We start from the raw sequence: 21,365 nt of genomic DNA on the forward strand, positions 1-21,365 counted from the left end.
TGCAATCCAGCGCTTAACTGCTGCGCCACTGGGGAGACCTGGTAAAAATACTTTTCTTGAAACAGCAGTTTTTACTTCACATTTCTTTCTGAAGTCCCAGTGATACACAATTCTTTTCTGAATGTCAGAGGCCTCAGTTCTTACTTTCTTCTCTTAAGTCCCTGTCATGTCTTTTACAAATTGAGGAGAGGTCTAATTCAAAGTGCCTGTGTAGCACTTAGACAGTATTTTTGTGGACTGAATTTATTTATTTATTTATTATTTTATTATTATTATTTTTTAAAGATTTATTTATACAAGCACTAGGTACAGTCAGAAGCGCAGGAGGGTGAGAGAATTCACCAGAGCCAGAGCGGGGAAGAGAACAGGCAGACCGATGAAACACACTGCTGAGGGGAGCAATGGTATCAGGAGAGGTCTGTGCGCCATGTGGGACCCTATTCTGGCAGCCAGGTATCGAACTGGCATTGCAGAGGCTGCGGACAGCTTCGCAACCCAGCGCTCAACCGCAGCGCCACCAGGGAGGCCCTATTTATTTATTTTTTAAAGATTTGTTTATTTATACAAGAACCGGGGTATAGGCCAGATGTGCAGGAGGATGAGAGGATTCACCAAAGACAGAGTGGGGAACAGAACAGGCAGACTGACGAAATACACTGCTGAGGGGAGCAGCGGGAGAGACAGGAGAGGTCTGCTGTGCCATGTGGGTTTCTCCCTGGCCAGCCAGCAATGGAACCGGTGCTGCAGAGGCTGTGGACAGCTTCACAGCGCTATGCTCAACCGCCTGTGCCACCAGGGAGACCCTGGACTGAATTTAATTTTTAAACTGAATGAGCCACACATTGGCACTCACCCAAGGATCAACTAAAGGAATCTGTTAGCTACTGATAATTCTTTTTAAAAAGTAGAATCACTATCTTATTTTTATCATGTAAGCACTGTATATTCATTATAGAAGGTTGAGAAAATAAGGGGGAAATCACCCATTGTTCCATCTGCCTAAGAGAATGACTATCATCTTTTGGGTAAGTTGTTCTCAATTGGTATTGATGGGAGGTGGGGGTATTTATTTTGCCTCCAGGGGGCATTTGGCAATATCCAGGCACATTCTTGTTTGTTACAATCCCAGAGGTTGCTGCTGGTATGTAGTGGGTCGAGGCCAGAGATGCTGTCCCACATCCAACAATGGAGAGGACAGACCCACAACAGTTATCCAGTCCCAAATGTCCATACTGCCATTGTTGATTTAGGTAGTTTTCCTTTCCATCTGTAGAAGGGAGTAAGGATGATGCAAAACACATTGCAATGACTAAGTTGTGATTCTTCAAGTACGCCCTGGAGACTGAAAATACCGTAGTGTGGTCTTTTGTACCCGAATGACAGGAACTTAGAGCTGGGAGGCTTTTTTGTCACAACACCAAATAGGTTTCATGTGGCTTGCCAAAACCAGTCAGTGGGTGGATTGCTTGGAGTGTTAAGTTAGGGAGGACCCTCAATCCAAGTCTAGGTTTAGCAAGAAAGGAACACTAATTTATGAGGAATGTTTGTTCTGCACACACAATTGGATAGTGAGGAGCTATGCCACTTGGTTTATTTCTTTCTGATTCCTTAGTTCTAGTTGAGTCTTTGGATTCTACAAGTATGGAACTCGGCCTAATGGGTCATCATGATCGAGTGCTTGGCCCTTAGACAGCAACTGGATGTTCTTAGTTTTTGGCTAGGGATCATTCATTAATGGATTCACCCTAAACAAACTTACAAGATTCAGATGTGTAAACTGATTGCCAAATTATTCATTTTGCTTTGGAGACAGATAACCTTTCCCAGCAGTTGGAACGAGTAAGTACTCTAAATAGAACTGTCTCTGCTTCTCCTCATTTCCCAAGTCAGGCCAAACAGAAGTCAAATTTTTCATTTCAAAGTGATCCTTAATAAGGGGCGTTGAATGTTCTTTTTTTTTTTTTTAAATGAGAACTTTATATTAAGCCTAATGAAATATCATTGCATCATAGGACGTTGTCCTTTGGAAGTTGTCCAAAGTATCTATAATACTTTGTCTTCTTTAAAAATACCCAGACAAAAATGTTGCTTTGCACATCCTTATTTTTTTTGTTGCCTTCGTTGTCACCTGACAGTATTAATATCCTTCACTAAGCTTGGACATATTCATATCCTTCGCTAAGCCCATAGTAAGCTCTCCTTTCTGGGTATCCTAGGAGAGGTGTCTCCTGCTGATTAACCTCATTAAACCAGTTTTAAATCCTTCAGAGGCACCTTGATGTCTTACTTCTCTCACTTTAATGTGAGCACGAATCCCTCTGTTAAAATGCGCAGTTTAATTCTACAGGTATGGTGGGGCCTGAGAGGCTGCATTTTAATAAGCTTCCAGGTAATGCTGACAGCCCTGGCCATGCCCAGTGGATGTCCAGGCAATGCTGATGGCTCAGTCCAAGAACCACACGTTTAGGAGCAAAGAGCCTAGAGAAGCACTTTCCATCATAGTCTACTCGCTTTCTCTTCACCTGGATTTTTTCTGACCTTCCTGAGGGCTTTTAGAACCAATACCGCCCCTTCCTGCAGTTAGAAATCCCTGTGGGAAAGTAGGTGTTTGGCCATGCTGCTGCAGAGAGGGATCTGCCTGGGAGAATTCTGACCTGAGATTTCTCCTGGACGGGTTGCCTCAATAGTGAGGCACTGTTTTTTGCAAAAAATCTGTCCTTTCATTCTTGTCAAGATGTGTTCCGATTGCTGCAATATATGCAGAATATTGCATAGTTTTCAGGAGTAGCTGCTTTTGTGTTTTAAGAAATAGTTGAAAGTCTGGTTATGATCAGTCTTCAGACCCTCAGGAAATTCATTCACCACTAGTGACCTCCTCCTTATAGGACTTTGTCTTGATGTCTGCAAATGGGCTTTCTTTCTGTAAACTGTAGTCACACGATAGGCCAAAACACCCCATGGGATGACTAAGTGTGCATATTGGCTCCTCTATCAGCAGTGGTAGGTGCTCAACAAAAATTTGCTAGTGCTGGGGCCTTCGTGGTGGTGCAGGGGTTAAGTCTCAGCACTATCAACCTATCGCTGGCCACTGCAGCACCAGTTTGATCCTGGTTAGTCTGGAGCTAACCCACATGGCACAGCAAACCTCTCCTGTATCACCTGCTGCTCCCCTCAGCAGTTTATTTCAGTCGATACACCTGTTCTACTCCCCACTCTGTCTCTGGTGAATCTGCTCATCCCTGACACCTCTGGCCCGCACCCCAGTTCTTGTATGCATACATAAATAAAATAAATCTTAAAAAATATTTTGCTAAAGCTTACTAGATTTCAGTGTAGCCATAAATGAAGGAAAAATTTTGAAAAAGGAATTTATACCCTAACACAAAAATACTGAGCCATCTTTGGATTCACCTTTTAAGATTTAGTCCAATTTTCCAGTGCTAACTCCTGTTACTTGACAGTTTTCCATATCTGTCAATACTGTTGAAAACCATGAATATAATTTAGTTCTTTCTGCCAGGGTTTTTCTTAATTTAGGGGAGCCCCTAATCAATAAAGGTGTTATTTTAGAAATGGGTAATTGTTACTGGTGGTTCCTACACATGGTGAAAACCTCAGGAATATTATAAAGGAAAGTTAAAACTAGGATGTTTTAGAAATGCAGGGAAATAATTTAATTAAAAGCAAGTTGTTTCAATAAAAGAAAAAGGTTGTCCTTGGAACTGATACCTGTTGAAAATGTTCATATTAAGTCCAAAAGCATAACCAAGCCCATCTTGATTTGCTGGTCATTTATTTATCTTTGAAAGTAATAACAGAAGCCAGAAGCCATGTATGGGCTGGCTCTAATCCTGTTGCTTGCTTTGTAGGATGTCCAGATGGCCTTGCTTTCACCAGTGTCTACATTTCCTGCTGCTCTTTGGAGAAGGGAAATGTGTCCCCTGCCTGTACAAATAAAAACGACACTATCTTTTATTTCTATTTCATTGTGTAGGGTGTATTTTGCACCGATGTCACAATATGACTTTGTCTAGCAAACAGAAGAATGTGCCTGGAACTGGTGAGAGGCCACATTCTTCCTCCCACTGGACGTGTCCCCTGTGACTCTGCCCCTCATGAAGTTGCCGCCTCCTTGTGCTATTTGAAGGGCATATACAGGATTAAAAATGTCCAGAAGGGATAGTTCTTGGATTGTCTTGGGATGTGAGGTTAAAACAAAAAGTATTTGCTATTTTTTCTGGTTAGGGATCACCCATACATAAAAATAAGATAACCCAGTATTATAAATGCTTTGAGAAATAAATTTCCTTTTAGTAAAATGTTTTCTCTATTGTACACCTTAAAGTGGCAAATTATATGTTATGTGTAATTTATAACAATTAGAAGAGTTTTCTCTAGATACTTTCTCACCTGCTAGGCATTTTGATAACCTGAAAAGTGAGGGGGGTTTTTTTGTTTGTTTGTTTTGAAAAGTGAGATCTTACAAGATCTTGTTCCTCAGATGACTCCAGCTTGGGTGGATTTGAGATGCCAAATTTTCCATGGTTACTCATTTTCTCAGTTTTTTTTTTTTTTTAAAGATTTGTTTATTTATGAATACAAGAACTGGGGTACAGGCCAGAGGTGTGGTGGCCGGGGGTGGTGGTGTGAGGATTCACAGAGACAGAGTGGGTTGCAGAATAGGCGGATCTACCAAATACACTGCTGAGGGGAGCAGCCAGCGAGACAGGTGGGGTCTGCTGCACCATATTTGACTCCATGGCTGGGGTCAAACTGGTCCTGCAGTGGCTGAGGATAGTTTCATAGTGCTGAGTCTTTAACCCCTAAGCCAGCAGGCAGGCACTGGGGGTGAATTTTAAAGGATGCAGGATTTCTTTTCTAAAGGAGTGTAATGTTCTAAAATGGACTGTAGCGATGGTTCTTGGTATCTGAATATACTGAAAACGAGGCTGTAAGCGGATGAAGTGAACATATAGTATATGAACTTGAGTGCGTATAGCAAGATCTCACCTTGCTGGGAATGATCACGTTGGATTTCTGACGGCACTATCTGTTTCAGGGTTCGGAGAGCCACACTTTTATCATCTCCCTGTGAGTGGGATCGGCACCTCAGCGGCACCTCCTGCCACGAGTCCTCCTCGAGACTCAGACGTGGGCTGGTGGACCAGCCGCCTCACCAGGTACTTGCTTTTTTGTCTCACATTGACCTGGTTACTGGCTTCTTCCATCAAAAGTTTGATATAAATTATTTCACTTCCAAGTATAGTCAAGGTACTATTTTTTATGTTACTGAGAAAGAAATTGTTCAGTATCAAGGAACATTTAATTGTAGTGTCCTACTTACCAAAGAACAGAAATATCTTTTCCACATTTTTAGTGTGAATTGATAGATATGAATTTGCCATGGTTGAGCGAGTGCTAATTGAGATTCTTCTTGGTGAAAGTATATGAATACAACTCCTGAGGTTCAGAGTAAATGCCTAGTGAGGGATTTTGGTGTCTCAGGTCATAGGTCATCCTTGTAGTCCTGTTTTTTCCATTATCTTTGGGGTAGTAGAACTAAATAACAGTGTAAGCACTTGCTGAGCATATAAAGACATCAGTCACACTGGTTTCTAAGGATTAATTATGTACAAGCTTTTAGTGAAAGAGCTAAGAGTGAGCATTATCTATTTACTGATTCAATTTAAGTATGAGTTAAGTGAGATTTACAAGGTATTAAATTTTATTTTGCCAGATGCTGGGATATATTTATTCTTAGTTACACTTTAACCCCTGATTATAGGCCAGTTCATGGCTCACAGGAATGTGGTTGGAATTTTTTTCATGCACTTGTTTCATAATTCCTGTCTATTTAAGCTTACAGCCCCTGCCTGGGTGGATTCCAGCTAATATCAGAGCAGGAATTCAGTGGAGTATAAAAAGCACACTGCTATTCTCAAATCCCAATGCTACCACCTTCTAATTGTGTGCTCTCGGCCACATGTATTAATGTTTCCGAGACTTAGGTCCTTCATCTGTAAAAAGGGAGTGTTAAAATAAAGACCATATGTCACAAATCGACTAGTAATGTAACAGTTATTGGTGAAAATCTGAAAGCTTTCCCCTTAAGATTAGGAGTAAGACAAGAATGCACACTGTCCCCATTTCTGTTTAATTTAGTAATTCAGATTTGGCCAGAGATAAGATTAAAAACCAGGAGATAAAGGGAATCTAAGGTGGAGAAATAAAAGTATCACTAATAATCCTTAAGGCTCTATCAAAAGCTATTAGAAACAATAGATGAATATAGCAAGGTTATAGCATACAGCATACAAAATCAACAAAAAATCTATAGCATTTTTATATACAAATAACAAATAAGAAAAGGAAATCAAGTAAAGAACTCCATTTACAATCTCCTGCCTCAAATAGAATGAAAGACCTCAGAATTAACCTAACTAAAGAGGTGAAGAACATTACAAGAACTACACTACAAGATGGTATGAAAGGACTTAGTGACATAATGAGATGGAAGGACATCCCATGCTCATGGATGGGGAGCATCAACATAATCAAAATGATTATCCTGCCTAAAGCAATATATAAATTGAATGAAATTCCCATCAAAATGCCAATAATACTTTTCAAAGAAATTGAATAAAAAATGTTGAAATTTATATGGAAGCATAAATGGGCAACTATCCAAAGAACATGAACCCGCCCCCTTTTTTGACAATGAATCAATAATTTGCTCGTTGATTCAAACACTGTATTTTTCCTAATCTAGAAATGTTTCCTTAATATTCTAGGCATTCTTAGATACCATATCTCTCGTTTCACACTTATGCTTTCCATGAGGCAGGATTATCATCTCCACTCAACAAATGGAGAAATCAAGACTGGAGAGCACTATTTGCCAGAACTTTGTTTCTTGCCACTTTAAGGGGCTTTGGTGACCCCTTTTCTAATGTGGCAAAATCACCTTTGCCTCTTTGCCTTCAGCAAGAATGTGAACATCTGGGCAGAGCCCAGTTCCTAGACGTGGACTCTCATTGTCACACAACTTAGGTACCTTAGAGTTATCACTGACTCATCTCATAATATGGGCTTAGAAAAGTGAGTTGACAGTGAAAACTTATAACTTTTACTTCTGTACACCTGGGAGTCCCCTCTCCCCTTGGGAAAGTCCACAGGGCCTTAGTAGGAATACTTGGGAGACTCACACCAGCAGCCAGACCTTCCAGTATTATATTGTTTGAACCCAGAGCTGTAGTTCTCAAACTTTAGCTACATCAAATTAACCTGGAGGGTTTGTGAAAACAGATTCCTCCCTGGGTCTGACCCCCTGAATTTCTGCTTCTGTCAGTTTAGGGTGAAGCCCAGGAGTTTCTAAAAAATTCTCAGCCAAGCCAATAAGTCTGGTTTTAGGACCACACTTTTAGAACCACTGACCCAGAAATTACTTGCAACAGCTGGTTTAGAGCACAGACTAGATCATAGGTGTGTGTTGTTAGTTTCCTTGTCTGTGGGGAGGGGATTCTTCTTCTTCTTCTTCTTTTTTTTTTTTTAAAGATTTATTTATTTATTTATACAAGCACTGGGTACAGTCAGAAGTGCGGGAGGGTGAGAGAATTCACCAGAGCCAGAGCGGGGAGCAGAGCAGGCAGAAGGACCGAAGTACACTGCTGAGGGGAGCGGCAGGCGGCTGGAGAGGTCTGCGCGCCATGCGGGACCCTCCTCCGGTGGCCGGGGAGCAGCCGGGGATCGAACCAGCGCTGCAGAGGCCGCAGGCAGCCTCGCAACCCAGCGCTCAACCGCTGCGCCACCGGGGAGGCCCGAGGGGATTCTTCTTAATGAGCAATGCACGCAGCACTGCCTGCCACTGAGGGAAATTTAGAGAACTGTGAAGGCTCCACGCTGGGGATTTGGGAGTCTAATTTAGAATCTGTAACTGCATTGCTCTGTGAAAAGGGCTGCATTTAGAGTAGGTGTGAGCAGAAGGCCTGAGTAGGGACTAAGTGAGGTGATATTTGAGCAGAAACCTGAAGATGAAATGTTGGTCAGTAGGTAACGGTGGGGGAAGCAAAGACTACATCGAAGGGTCTGGGGATGCTGCATTAGACTAGAGGAAAAGTTACCATGTTTATGGTGAGAATTCCATTATAATTCCAGTGTGAGGACATACCAACCTATCGTAATAACAACGAAAGCTTTGTTTATTTGGGTGCTTATTATAGTGTGGTTGGTACTTTGCTAAGCCTTTTACCTGCATTGTCTCACTTAATTCTCACACCCACCCTCTGAAATGTAGATCCAATTATAATCCTGAGCTATAGGAGTTTCCTAGGGCCACAGTAAAAATATACCATAGACCTGATGGCTAATAAAGACGAAATGTATCGTCTCACATTTCTGGAGACTCTTAAGTCTGAAATGAAGGTGTTGATAGGGCAGGCTCCTGTTGAAGTTTATAAGGGAGGGTCTGTTCCAGACCTTTTTCCTTGGTTTATAAATAGATAGTTGTTTTAGTGTAAGGTAAAAAGTATCAGGTTTTTCTGCCCTCCCACCATCAGGATAGATGATGGAAACCTGTGGTCCTGAATGCATGCCTGATGGCGGGCACCTGAAGTAGGGTGTGGGCATAGGTAGATGGGATTCACCTGGTCTAAGACTGGGCTTTTAAGGGTGCCGTCATGGGGACGCCAACAGAAGCAGATAAGCAGAAGCGGAAGAACCACGAGACCAAGGCCACCAGAGACCGCCAGAGAACCCAGATAAGAGTGAGGACTTGCTGGGGGCTGGGAGGCCTGCCAGCCTCCCGGCCCCCCAGCACCCCTACCTGCCATGTACCCGGTAAATCCCAATAAAAGCCTGCAAAAGCCACTGAGGGCTCCAGGACTCTCTCCTCCTTTTTCCCGGTATAGGGTCAAGAATGGGCACAGTGCAGCTTTTCTAAGATCCAGCAGACCGGGTAAAGGAGGAGTCAGGCTGGCAGGCCTCCCAGCCCCCAGCAAGTCTTCACTCTGGGCTCTCTGGTCTTCTCTCAGCTTCTGCTTCTCTTGCTTCTCTCTCAGCTTCTGCTGCTTGGCTTCTTTCTCGGCTTCTCTTTCTCTCAACTTCTGCTGGTGTCCCCGTGACGCCGCCCTTAAAAAAAAGCACAGTCTTAGCCCAGGTGAATCCCATCTACATATGCCCACACCCTACTCCAGGTGCCCGCCATCAGGCATGCATTCAGGACCGCAAGGATCCATCATCTATCCTGATGGCAGGGGGGCAGAAAAGCCTGACATTTTTCCTTACCCTACACCCGGTCTGCATGGGATCATAGAAAACCTGCACTATGGCCCTGTCCTGCCTCTGCAGTTGTCTTCCCTCTAAGGGTGTCTGTCTCTGTCCAAATTAACCCCCCTCTCCAGCACACATACACCTTTGTTTTGGTCCATTGAGATATTTTATCTGCACATATATTTTGTATCTCCAGAAAAAGAATTCCAGAATTTTCCCTCCTGTGCCTTGCTTCTGTATGGTCCATGATGCCCTCCTAGGTTTTTACTACATTTACATTTACATTTCATTGTACAAAGGTTATTCTGCCATTTTTCTAGATCTTTGAGTTCCCCATCAAATCTGGGGCTGATCACCCCATACTTGTTTAACCCGTTGTGCGGTTCACAGCAATTTTCCCACCTCTTTCAAAATCATCAAAGTAACCCTGCTTCATCATCACAGCTGGAAATGAGGATGCCTTTGGAGCACAACCTAATGGGAGCCTGGCATTGGCCTCTCTTCTCGACATGTGGAGGCTCTTGAGAGCATCAGCCAAGGCATTCACACGCACCGTTGTGGGGGCACAGAAAGTTGGTGCAAAGAGCCAAATTTCCCCCTTTTTATAAAGATAAGAGTCACTGGATTAGGCCCACCCTAAAGACATCAGTTTACCTTGATTACCTCTGTAAAGACCCTGTCTCCAAATAAGGTTGCATTCTGAGGTAATGAGGGTTAGGTCTTCAACATACACATTTTTTTTTTCCCAGCTATTTTAATGATTTGCTTAATCCTTAGGTAATAGAGTTAGAAATTAACCGTACATATTACTAGTAGTCTTACTATCTTATCCTAAACTTTTTGAGACCATAATAAATTTTCTTAGTGTTTCCCTAAAATCCTTTTTTTGCAGGAGTTCTTTCTTTTTTTTTTTTTAAATAATAAATTTTATTTTTATATTCCCCATACAATTGCAACCCCCCCCATTTTGACCCAAATCCCTCCCCTCCCACCCCCCACCCCCCAACATACACATTTTGAGAGAGCACAGTATAAAACACAACACCGTTTTACAGTTGAAGAAATGGAAGCTTTGAGAGTTTAGATAAGCTGCCTAAGGAGCACAGTTATTAGAACAAACCAGGCAAACTGCCATTTTTTTAAAGAAAAGATTTATTTATGCATACAAGAGCTGGGGTACAGTCCAGAGTGTGGGGGGTGAGAGGATTCACCAGAGACAGAGTGGGGAACAGAACAGGCAGATTGACCATAGTACACTGCTCAGTGGAGCAGCGGGTGAGTCAGGAGAGGTCTGCTGCGCCATGTGGGTAGCTCCCTGGCCGGCCAGGAATCGAACTCACACTGCAGAGGCTATGGACAGCTTCATGGGTTGCGTCTTAACCCCTTGCGCCACCGGGGAGGCCCCGCAAACTGCCATTTTTATAGGTCAAGAACAGCCAAGTAAACTCTACCCTCACTTAACAGAGGCCATGGATTCTTGGAAACTGCTACTTTTAGGGAAACTACATTTAAGGAAACCAGGCCATTTTGCTTTATGTCAACTGGGATTTATTTTTTAACTTTTTAGAAAACACACTGAATGAACCAATATTATTCACGCATAAGCTGTGGTTCAATGTTATAGGTTCACCCTAAGGAACAGGATTGTTGAGACTAGTTGAAACCCAGCTCTGTCTGACTTTACCCAGGTGTTCCTGCCTTCAGTTCTTTATGACTTCTAGCTTTTTTTTTTTTTTTTTTTTTTTTTTTTTTTTGTGACTCACTGGGAAAAGCAATGGTGTGGAACTTAGCCGCTTCATTTCTGGTTCTTGATTTTCTGGATAAGACACTCTTAAATTTCAGTTTTCTATCCTGTTTGTTTAAGGGGACTGCTAGGAAATTATTAGAGCATATGAGACATTTAAAATTAGTGGGAAGGGCCTCCCTCGTGTTGCAGGGGTTAAAGTCTCAGTGCTATCAATCTATTTCCAGTCACTGTGGCATGAGATCCCCCGCCAGGGAGCTAATCCACATGGCACAGCAGACCTCTCCTGTTTCACGCGCTGCTCCCCTCAGCAGTGTATTTCACAAGATCTGCCTGTTCTACTCCCCACTCTGTCTCTGGTGAATCTTCTCAGCCCTGCACCTCTGGCCTACACCCCAATTCTTGTATGCATAAATAAAAATAAATCTTTTATTTTTTATTTATTTATTTTTTTAAAAAGATTTATTTATTTATTTATACAAGCACTGGGTACAGTCAGAAGCGCGGGAGGGACCAGAGCCAGAGCGGGGAGCAGAGCCGGCAGAAGGACTGAAGTACACTGCTGAGGGGAGCAGCGGGCAGCAGGAGAGGTCTGTGTGCCATGTGGGACCCTCCTCCCGTGGCCGGGGAGCAGCCAGGGATTGAACTGGCGCTGCAGAGGCTGCGGGCAGCTTCGCAACCCAACGCTCAACTGCTGCGCCACCGGGGAGGCCCCAAAAATAAATCTTTTAAATAATAATTATAAAATTATTGGGAAAGGGACTGTAGTTTTCAAGATGCTGTTTTCCTTTTGCTATTAAAATGTTAAATACCCGTAAACACCTAGGTTTTCTGAGTGCAGACGGCCTATTCTTAACTTTCTGCTCAAACTGGTCTATACATTTGTTAATAGTGTGTTCATCTTATCCTCTTAAGTACATTTTCTTGCAATGATTTTAGCATTCAGGGATTCAAGCAATTTAATTGTCTGTCATAGGGCTTTCACATAAGTAGTTTTGCCTTGTTTCCACACAATAATTCCATATCTCCCTCTCTAAGTATTTAAAATGAAAGCATTGCGGCGCCTCCCTGGTGGTGCAGGGGTTAAGACACAATCTATGAAGCTCTCTGCAGCCACTGCAAGCACAAGTTCAATCCCCAGCCAGGGAGCCACCCACATGGCACAGCATACCTCTCCTGACTTGCCCAGTGCTCCTCTCAGGAGTGTATTTCAGTGGATCTGCCTGTTCTGTTCCTCACTCTGTCTCTGGTGAATCCTCTCACCACCCACACCTCTGCCTGTACCCCAGTTCTTGTATGCATAAATAAATAAATCTTCAAAAATAAAATAAAATGAAAACATTGCTTCGAATACTTACGTACAAAGACTTTGTCACTCGAGTAATTCTCACAGAATTTCCTTCAGGATACTTGGGCATACCATATAAGAAGAAAAATAAAAATAAAAGTGGTATGTTCTTGCTTTTGCTTGCTTTAATTATACTCTAATGTGTTTTCCTAACAAAAAATTCAAGTGTGTGATTACTCACGAAATTAACAAGGCAAAGTGTTGGTCATCTGGCCTATCTCTGGAAATCCAAGATGTCTGGACATTTTAAGTATAGCACATAGATGAGTAATACTCAAAATAGGTTCCAAAACATACATTTAATTATACTCCTGCGTGTTTAAGAGACTCTGGAACCTAAAAATTAAAAGATAACTAGAGGTTTAAAAATCCAGAGCCCTATCGTCTCTCACTGTTCACTGCCATATTCCTTAAAAGGTTTCTGTCTGTGTTTCTCTGTGTGTTACTGGAGCCCTTTGCTCCAGTACTTTCTCCTCCACCTATTGCAGTCATTTAGGGGGCCAGTAGTTGGTTTCAGGTTATTCACCTATGGGTTAGGCACTGTACTGCCTGAGGAAATTTGCACAGAGAGGACTCTTCCCTGGCTTGGAATTGGGTTCTAAGTTGCAATCATTGGACCTCCCTGGTGACGCAAGAGGTTAAGACCCAACCTATGGAGCTGTCCACAGCCACTGCAGCAGGAGTTCGATCCCCGGCCAGCCAGGGGGCAACCCACATGGCACAGCAGACTTCTCCTGACTCGCCCACTGCTCCCCTCAGCAGTGTGTTTCAGTTAGTCAGCCTGTTCTGTTCCCTGCTCTGTCTCTGGTGAATCCTGTCTCACCCCTCTGCACCTCTGGCCTGTATCCCAGTTCTTGTATGCATAAATAAATAAATCTTTAAAAATAATAATTTGCAATTAGCAGCTGTGGTACTGTTTGTGCTGTCTATACCCACCCGCTGTGGTGATGATGTGTGGGGAAGCCTAGAGACAGTTTATATTTTGATTCCTATCTAACCCAGTAAAGATGTGATAAGGAGGGCGTCCCTGGTGGCACAAGGGGTTAAGCACAGCACTGTGAAACTATCTGCAGCCTCTGTAGCACGAATTCAGTCCCCCAGGCCCCTGCCAGAGAGATGACCCAAAAGACGCAGCAGACCTTTCCTGTCTCGCCTGCTGCTCCCCTCAGCAGTATATTTCAGTCAGCCTGCCTGTTCTGCTCCCCACTCTGTCTCTGGTGAATCCTCTCACCCCTCCTTCCCCCGCAACTCTGGCCTGTACCCCAGTTCTTGTATGCATAAATGATAAATCTTAAAAAAAAAAAGTTGAGATAAGGACTTTCCAAGTAAGTCACTTGTGATTGAGAAGGGTGGCATCACTGGAGCCCTGATTTTGATACTTCATCATCTTGTCATCAGTTAAGTCTTCTTTTTTAACCAAAATTTTCATTTTGAAGAAAATCTGGTTGAATAGTGAGATTGGACAAATATCCTAAATAGGATTCACCCATCATAATTATGTGGTACTTGAAAAAATTACGGATTTTTGAAAAGGTATATGCATAATTATGTGAGTATAATTATTCTTAATATTTAATGTCAATATTGGAAATATAATTGTAAGTATTAAAAATAACTTATTTTGATGTTAAGTTTGGTTACTTAAATAATTAGCTCTGCCAGCACGCTTTGAAAGAGACCTTGTAATAAGTTAAAATTAAATTTTCCTGAGCTGATGACTTTAGCTCAGCAGAATAAATACAAGAAGAAAGAATGCTTTCCCAAGACCTCGAATAAGAACCAAAACCCTTTGGCAACTGGAGGATGGTTCTACAGAGGCAGAACTAGATCAGGGAGGGAAAAAAATATGTAAAAAAAACTGTGACTGGGCATCACAACTAGGATTGCTTCTGGAAAGTGATAGGAAGATTGTTTATGTGATTTAATGTGCAGAATGTAAACCTCGGCAAACTTTTACTCTCTTGGAAATAAATGACAAAGTTGTATAAAAACTTACATAAGCACGCTATTTATTCTGTTTATCTTTAACACATCTTACAGGTTACCAACTTCTTAATTTATACATTATACACTTTGGATGAATTCTGCCTGAGTCTTATAAGCCATTTGCTTCCTTATTATCTAGATAAAATAAAGATTTCATCCATCTGATTTTCACTTTGTCCTCTCTCCCAGTATTAGAAAGAACTTTAAAGAAAGGTATTTTTCAGCAAATTATAATGTACTCGTACAAATGGAATACTATAGAGCTAGAAAATTATGAGATAGATCTTTATTGCTATGAAAAAAGAAGTCAAGTAATTTTTTTAAAATTTATTTTAATTTATTTATGTATACAAGAACTGCGGTGCAGGCCAGAGGTGCTTGGGGGTGTGTGAGAGGATTCACCAGAGACAGAGTAGGGAGCAGGGCAGGCAGTTCTACTGAAATACACTGGTGAGGGGAGCAGTGGGCGAGACAGGAGAGGTCTGCTGAGCCATGTGGGTAGCTCCTTGGCTGGGGATGGAACTGATGCTGCAGTGGCTGAGGATAGCTTCATAGTGCTGTGCCTTAACCCCTTGTGCCACCAGGGAGGCCCCAAGTAATATTTTCATGTATAATTAACAGCAAGCAAAAGAGCATGTGTGGTATAGCCCTACGGGTAAACCATGTGTAGGACACACCTTGTGTAGGACAGCCCCCTCTGTTCACAGATTGTTGCCTGGGAGTGGCACAGGATGAGAGATTATTCAAAGTCCGTGTGAAGCAATGAGAGACCTAGAAGGGCTACACTGAGAAGTAATATGTAGCCCCCATCCAAAGGCAGTCTCGTATTTATTAGCATCAAGTACAAAGGTAGGGCAAGTATATAGGAGTGTACATGTGTGGGGGAGCAGTTATTGGGGATATAAGCTAGGGTGGAATGACCAGGGCCTGTTTGTTCCTGCTGACCAACAGGAACGATGTGGGGCTTCATTGTTCCTGCTGGTCAAAGCATATCATCTCTATTCTAATATCTGCCTGCTGTTTTTAGCAGATACTGGTTTCCCAGTATGCTCCTCATACCAGGACTTTTGCACTTGGTGAGAGGCCCCCGGTATAACCCCACACCTCACTCAAGCAGGAACTCTGGGCACCAAGACAGCAGCCCCAAGAACAAGGGGTGCTGGGAATCCTACAACAGATGTATTCAGAAGGATTCTCATCTAATTACCAACAGTAGTGGGCTCTGGATGTCGACATTTTCACTGCATTTTGCTATGTTTTTATGATCTACTGTATGATGTGGGTAAATAAATTTTTTAAATATTTTATTTTATATAATTCTTACATCATTTTTCATCTTTGCACAATATATGCATATTCATTATGGTTGTATTCCCCATACAATTGCACCCCCCCTTATTTTGACTCTAGTCCTTCCCCCTCTCCCCGCCGTAGTGTGTCTGTGGTTTATAGTTGCTTGTTGATTTTGATTTTTACTTTGTATTGATTAGTCTTTTTCCTGGTCTCTTATTTAAGTTTTCTAAATTCCTGCTATTAGTGAGACCATCCAGTATTTTTCTTTTTCTTTCTGATTTATTTCGCTGAGCATGATCCCTTCTAGCGCCATCCATGTTGCTGCAAACTGCATGTGTTTATCTTTTTTGAAAGCTGAGTAATATTCCATGGTGTATATGTACCACATCTTCTTGATCCAGTCATTTATTTTTGGGCATTTGGGCTGTTTCCATAGCTTAGCTATTATAAACAGTGCTGCTATAAACATAGGGGTGCAGGTGCCCTTTGGAATTGATGTTTCTGTGTCCTTTGGGTAAATACCAGGAGTGGAATTGCTGGATCATATGGAAGCTCTATGTTTAGTAGGTCAAGAAATCTCCACACATCTCTCCATAGTGTTGGACCAGTTTGTACTCCGTGGGTAAATAAATTTATATAAAAATAGTTGAATCCAAATGTAGTATGTATACAAACATATATGTAAATAAATATAAATCACTGTTGGATCCGACCTTTTCTTTTGTAAATCAAACACAAGACTTTTTCAAATAGAGAATTATTTTCTCACCTAAACAATGTCTTACCTGTTGTAAAGGCAGGAACTTGGACACGGTGCAGGTTTTCTGATCCCATGCAGACCGGGTAAAGGAGGAGTCAGAGTCCTCAGTAGTTTTGCAGGTTTTTTATTTGGGGTTCACCAGGCATATGGCAGGCAGGGGTGCTGGCTGGGGGGCTGGGAGGCTGGCAGGCCTCCCAGCCCCCAGCAAGTCCTCACTCTATCTGGGCTTTCTAGCGTTCGTTCTGCTGCTTCTCGGCTTCGGCTTCGGCTTCGGCTGCGGCGGCTGCTGGTGCTGGTGCTGCTAGCGTCCCCCCGTGACGCCGCCCTTAAAAGCACAGTCTTAGCTCAGCTGAATCCCATCTACCTATGCCCACACCCTATTCCAGGTGCCCACCATCAGGCATGCATTCAGGACAAGGATCCATCATCTATCCTGATGGCGGAAGGGCAGAAAAGCCTGACATTTTCTTTACCCTACACCTGTCTTTTGCCAGAGAATAGTAACAATGCCCCTGTAACAGAATTTCCCAAACCTCCCTGATGATGAAACTCACCTGGGGTGCAATTTAAAAATACCAGTTCCCCAGGCCCGGAGACTCACTGATGTGATTATCAGAGAATTTGAGGTGGCTGTCCTACTGAAACAGAAATGTTTCTTTCTTTCTTTCTTTCTTTCTTTCTTTTTTTTTAAAATCCTGGAAGTATCTTTTCCAAGCCCAGCTTTCTTAGTTTTAAGAGGTAAATTTGCATGGCTGCCCTGGAAAGCTATCAGTTTGCAGACTTTTTCAAAGTTTCCTTTCAGGTCTGAGAATGCTTTATAAATCTAGGTGACTTTTCAACACCTTTAATCTGTGTCAATCAAGGATGCTGAATTCTCAGGGCAGAGGATTCTGCTAGCCATTTTTTTTTTCCCAAGCAAGTCACGTGTTGCCAGAGGCCCTGCTGGTTTCTCTTGAGGACTCAGTATCTGACAGTCCACTGGGCCTCTCTCACCTTAGATTCCCTCCCTGGCCTGTGAGGCAAGGGCCTTTTTGCTTAGTGGACATTTTAACTTATTAAAGTGCTTTTTCTTAAAGTACTTACTTAGGGAGAGTGAGCGCTGAAATTCAGTGACACCAGAATCCCATTTGAATCAAGGTTTCTGATTAACTACTATATTGCATGGAGTCAAACACATTTGCATTTGTGGCATTTGCCTTTTTAGTGTTGCAGAGGAGAGTTTTATAAACCTGTTTACAGCGTTGTTCAATTGCTGTATCAACAAAAACCCTCTCAGGTTCTGAAAAAAGGGGCCAAAAGAAAGATAATGACAACAAAAATCCCACCTCTCCCTTTACTCCGTACAATTGAAGTGGAGCCAGCAAACATGGGCCATGAAGCAGTGATATGAACAGGCTTTGAATCCGTTTTTTGCAGTTTCCTCATCTCAAAAGAGGGGCAGTAATACCAAATATTTAGGGGTGGTGGTGAAGATTTACATTAAATGGATTAAAATAGTGTTTGAAAGATTTTCAGCACGCAATGTGCATTTGACCATTATTAGGGTTTCTGTTTTTACTTATTTATTTTTTAAAGATTTATTTATTTATGCATAAAAGAGCTGGGGCGCAGGCCAGAGATGCAGGAGGTGAGAGGATTCACCAGAGACCGAGCGGGGAACAGAACAGGCGGATTGACTGAAACACACTGCTGAGGGGAGCAGCGGACAAGGCAGGAGAGGTCTGCTGCGCCATGTGGGTTTCTCCCTGGCCAGCCGGGGATCAAACTCACGCTGCAGAGACTGCAGATTGCTTCACAGTGTGGTGCTTAACCCCTGCGCCACCAGGGAGGCCCTGTTTTTACTTATTTAAATGGAGGGTTAAATCATGGCATCTGTCCCTGACAAGAGAGTATGGATTTCATATAGCCTATATGTAAACAGTAGTGAAATAATAAAAGCTGTGGTGAAGCAGAGTGCAGGCTGGACAGGTGCCTTTGCCAGGAAGGGAGGCTCCTCCATAGAGCAGAGCACTCTTCTTCCCAGGATCTCTCTAGACCAGGCTACGATCTTCACTCTTGGTGTTGTGTCTAGAATCTTCAGGCCTGGAGTTGGCTTATCCTCTACTGCAGCCCCCTGTTGACCAGGCTTCTCACCTTGACCTTGCCTGCCAGCCTGAGAACACCCCAACCAACCAACCCACTGAGTCGGCCACGGGAGTCAGCCCAGAAGATAACGAGCCACCACCTTCCATCCCCAAGTCTCCCAGCCCCAGCCTTGGGCCTCCGCAGACTTACAATCCAGCCAGCCACAGCTGACTCTGAATCACACAGCTTATTCTTTTTCCAACTTTGTAACCAGCTAAACCCATCATGTCCAGAAAAGCTGTAGTGTTTGTACATTAGGGGAGGGTGACAGGGTTTGAGGTTTGTGCCAGCAGCACAGAGAAAGCAGGAAAATAAAGCCACCATCCACTGAGAGTCTCCCTAACTGATCGCTGGTGTGTGGACTATTTTGGCACTTACTCTAACATTGTTTCATTCTAGTAGTAACAACATCTCTGCCAATGTATTACCAATAATAACAATAATCATAAATTGAAGAGAGAGAGAGATGTGCAAATAAGCTTCTTTGCTTTCTTGGGCTGCTCTCCCATCCTGCTATTGTACTTCTCAGTACTGTAAGCAGACCACCCACTGCCCCCACTTTTTCATATCCCTGCACTGTGTTCTCTGAAACCTGTTTCACAGAAAGTGGAACATTAGCTGGACTTTACTCTTTTTTACACTGAAACTTGACTTCCTGATAGCCACAGTGGATGCTTCCTACTTTAGACAGAAAAGAGAACTCTAAGCAGGCTCTGGCTTTGTGGACTAGGCAGAGAAGCTCACACAAAGGCTCTGGGGTAGGAATGACTTGGCAGGGTCTCAAGAACAACAACCATAAAGAAAGGCCTGGGAGAGTCTAGGAAGTGAGCTGGGGAGAGTACAGGATGAGCTGACCTTGCAGAAGGCAGCAGGGCCCACTCCAGCATGGCTTGGAGGTTGTATGTTCAGGCTCTTACAAGAGGGTGACTTAAACAACAGGCATTTATTTGTCACAGTTCTGGAGGCTGAGGTGCTGGCAGGTTGAATTCTTGGTGTGAGCTTCTTCCAGGTGCTGGGGAGAGCCACCTTCTCTAAGTGCTCACCTGGCCTTAGGAAAGGTACTTGCTCATGGACATCGCTCTCTCTCTCTCTCCTGACCTTGTTCCAGTCTCAGCACTTAGTGATACCTGTACTTGAGCAATTCTCAAGCCTTGTCATCATTTGGTACTTATCTTCCTCTACATCACACAGTGAATAAGCCTCCTCTTATACATTCCCTTTGTCATCTCTTTACCTACTCCAGACATAGTAGGCATTCAAGACATGTATATGGGACTTGTTTGTATAATTCCAATATGCCATTTAGTGTGCTGGCCAACTAAATCGCTCAATTAAGCCATATACTTTTCAATGTCAGGTTCCTTTGCCCCCATTTCATAATACTTTATAACCATATTGCTAATATACAATGTGTATGTGTTTATATAGCCCCAGATCTTAACATCCTTGAGGAACTCCGATTAAAAGTATTTATCACATTTATTTAAGGTTTTTTGACCAATGTGTTTCAGAGACCTTATACATTGTGATACCTCCTGAAAGATGTTGAAAAATGTCCATCCTACAAATAGTAACTGCGATTTAAAATGAAAAAGACAGGGCCTCCTTGGTGGTGTAAGGGTTGTAAAGCGTCAGTACTATGAAGCTATCCGCAGCCACTGCCGCACAAGTTTGATGCCTGGCAGGGGAGGTGACCCACATGGCACAGCAGACCTCTCCTGATTCACCCACTGCTCCCCTCAGGAGTGTATTTCACTCAGTCTGCCAGTGCTGCTCCCCACTCTGTCTCTGGTGAATCCTATCTCCCCCTGCACCTCTGGTCTGTACCCCAGTTCTTGTATGCATAAATAAATAAATCTTTAAAAAAAAAAGAAGAATACTGTAATCCTATCCTTACAGCAAATCAAGCTCCCATATAATTTCTAATTCTTTTATACATTATTCATTATTTCTTCATTGTTGTCAGCATAGATAGTAAGATTTATGTTCTTTTTTATTATTTTGTTGTTTCTTTCCTTTTTATGTTCTTTGTCATTGATGATTCTATTGTTATTCTTGCTACTATAGAGAATTCCTTGTTATAATTTTATATTTTTAAAGATTTATTTTTATTTATTGATGCATACAAGAATTGGGGTGTAGGCCAGAGGTGCCAGGCAGGGGTGGTGAGAGGATTTACCCGGGAGAGAGTGGGAAGCAGAAAAAGGTAGATTGACTGAAATACACTGCTGAGGGGAGCAGCAGGTGAGATAAGCGAGGTCTGCTTCATCATGCGGGTTAGCTCCCTAGCCAGGGATTGAACTTGTGCCAACTCATGCCCCAGTGGCTAGTGATTGCTTGATAGCACCACCAGGGGGGCCACCTTGTTACAATTTTAAATGGCTTCCATCTTGCTTTATTGTCAGTGGACTGCCAAGAAGGGCTGCCGAGCCTTCATCACTTCTGTAATCTAAACTCCAGTCCAGTCTTTTCATTTAAACAGGCCTGGCCAACAAGAGCCGTGGTCCTGTGCTTAGTGAATAGGCATCATCAGTTTTTTCTTAATTAACCTCTTCAAAGTTCCATATTGTTGCCTATTTTTCCCTCCTTGAAATTCAATCATCCCTTGAATTTTGGGATGCTCTGCTCCAGAGGGCTTTTTCCTTTCTGCCAGTTCCTCTTTGGTCTCTATCCTGGGAACTCAAGCTTACTCCCTAAATATTGGCATTCTCAGGGATGGATCTTATCCTTAATCCTTCTCACCTCAATCTACATCATGACTCTGAATAGTCTCAGCCACTCCTATGACTTCAACTTTCTTAATCCCTCAATGATCCCAAATTTGTTCCCGCACCTCAAATCCC

At 42.8% G+C, this 21,365-nt stretch overlaps 1 protein-coding gene across 1 annotated transcript in view; it reads left to right on the forward strand.

The window, feature by feature from the left end:
- The window catches only part of TJP2 (tight junction protein 2), a 122,339-nt gene that overhangs the window by 24,344 nt on the left and 76,630 nt on the right, over positions 1-21,365 (forward strand). The window contains exon 2 of the mRNA XM_037495177.2: positions 5,060-5,180. The gene's annotated coding sequence lies outside the window, so the exon portion shown is untranslated. The remainder of the gene's footprint in view (positions 1-5,059; positions 5,181-21,365) is intronic.

This window comes from Talpa occidentalis, unplaced genomic scaffold (genome assembly GCF_014898055.3).
Source record: "Talpa occidentalis isolate TD23 unplaced genomic scaffold, MPIMG_talOcc4v2.1 talOcc4.7, whole genome shotgun sequence".
Lineage (NCBI taxonomy): Eukaryota > Metazoa > Chordata > Mammalia > Eulipotyphla > Talpidae > Talpa > Talpa occidentalis.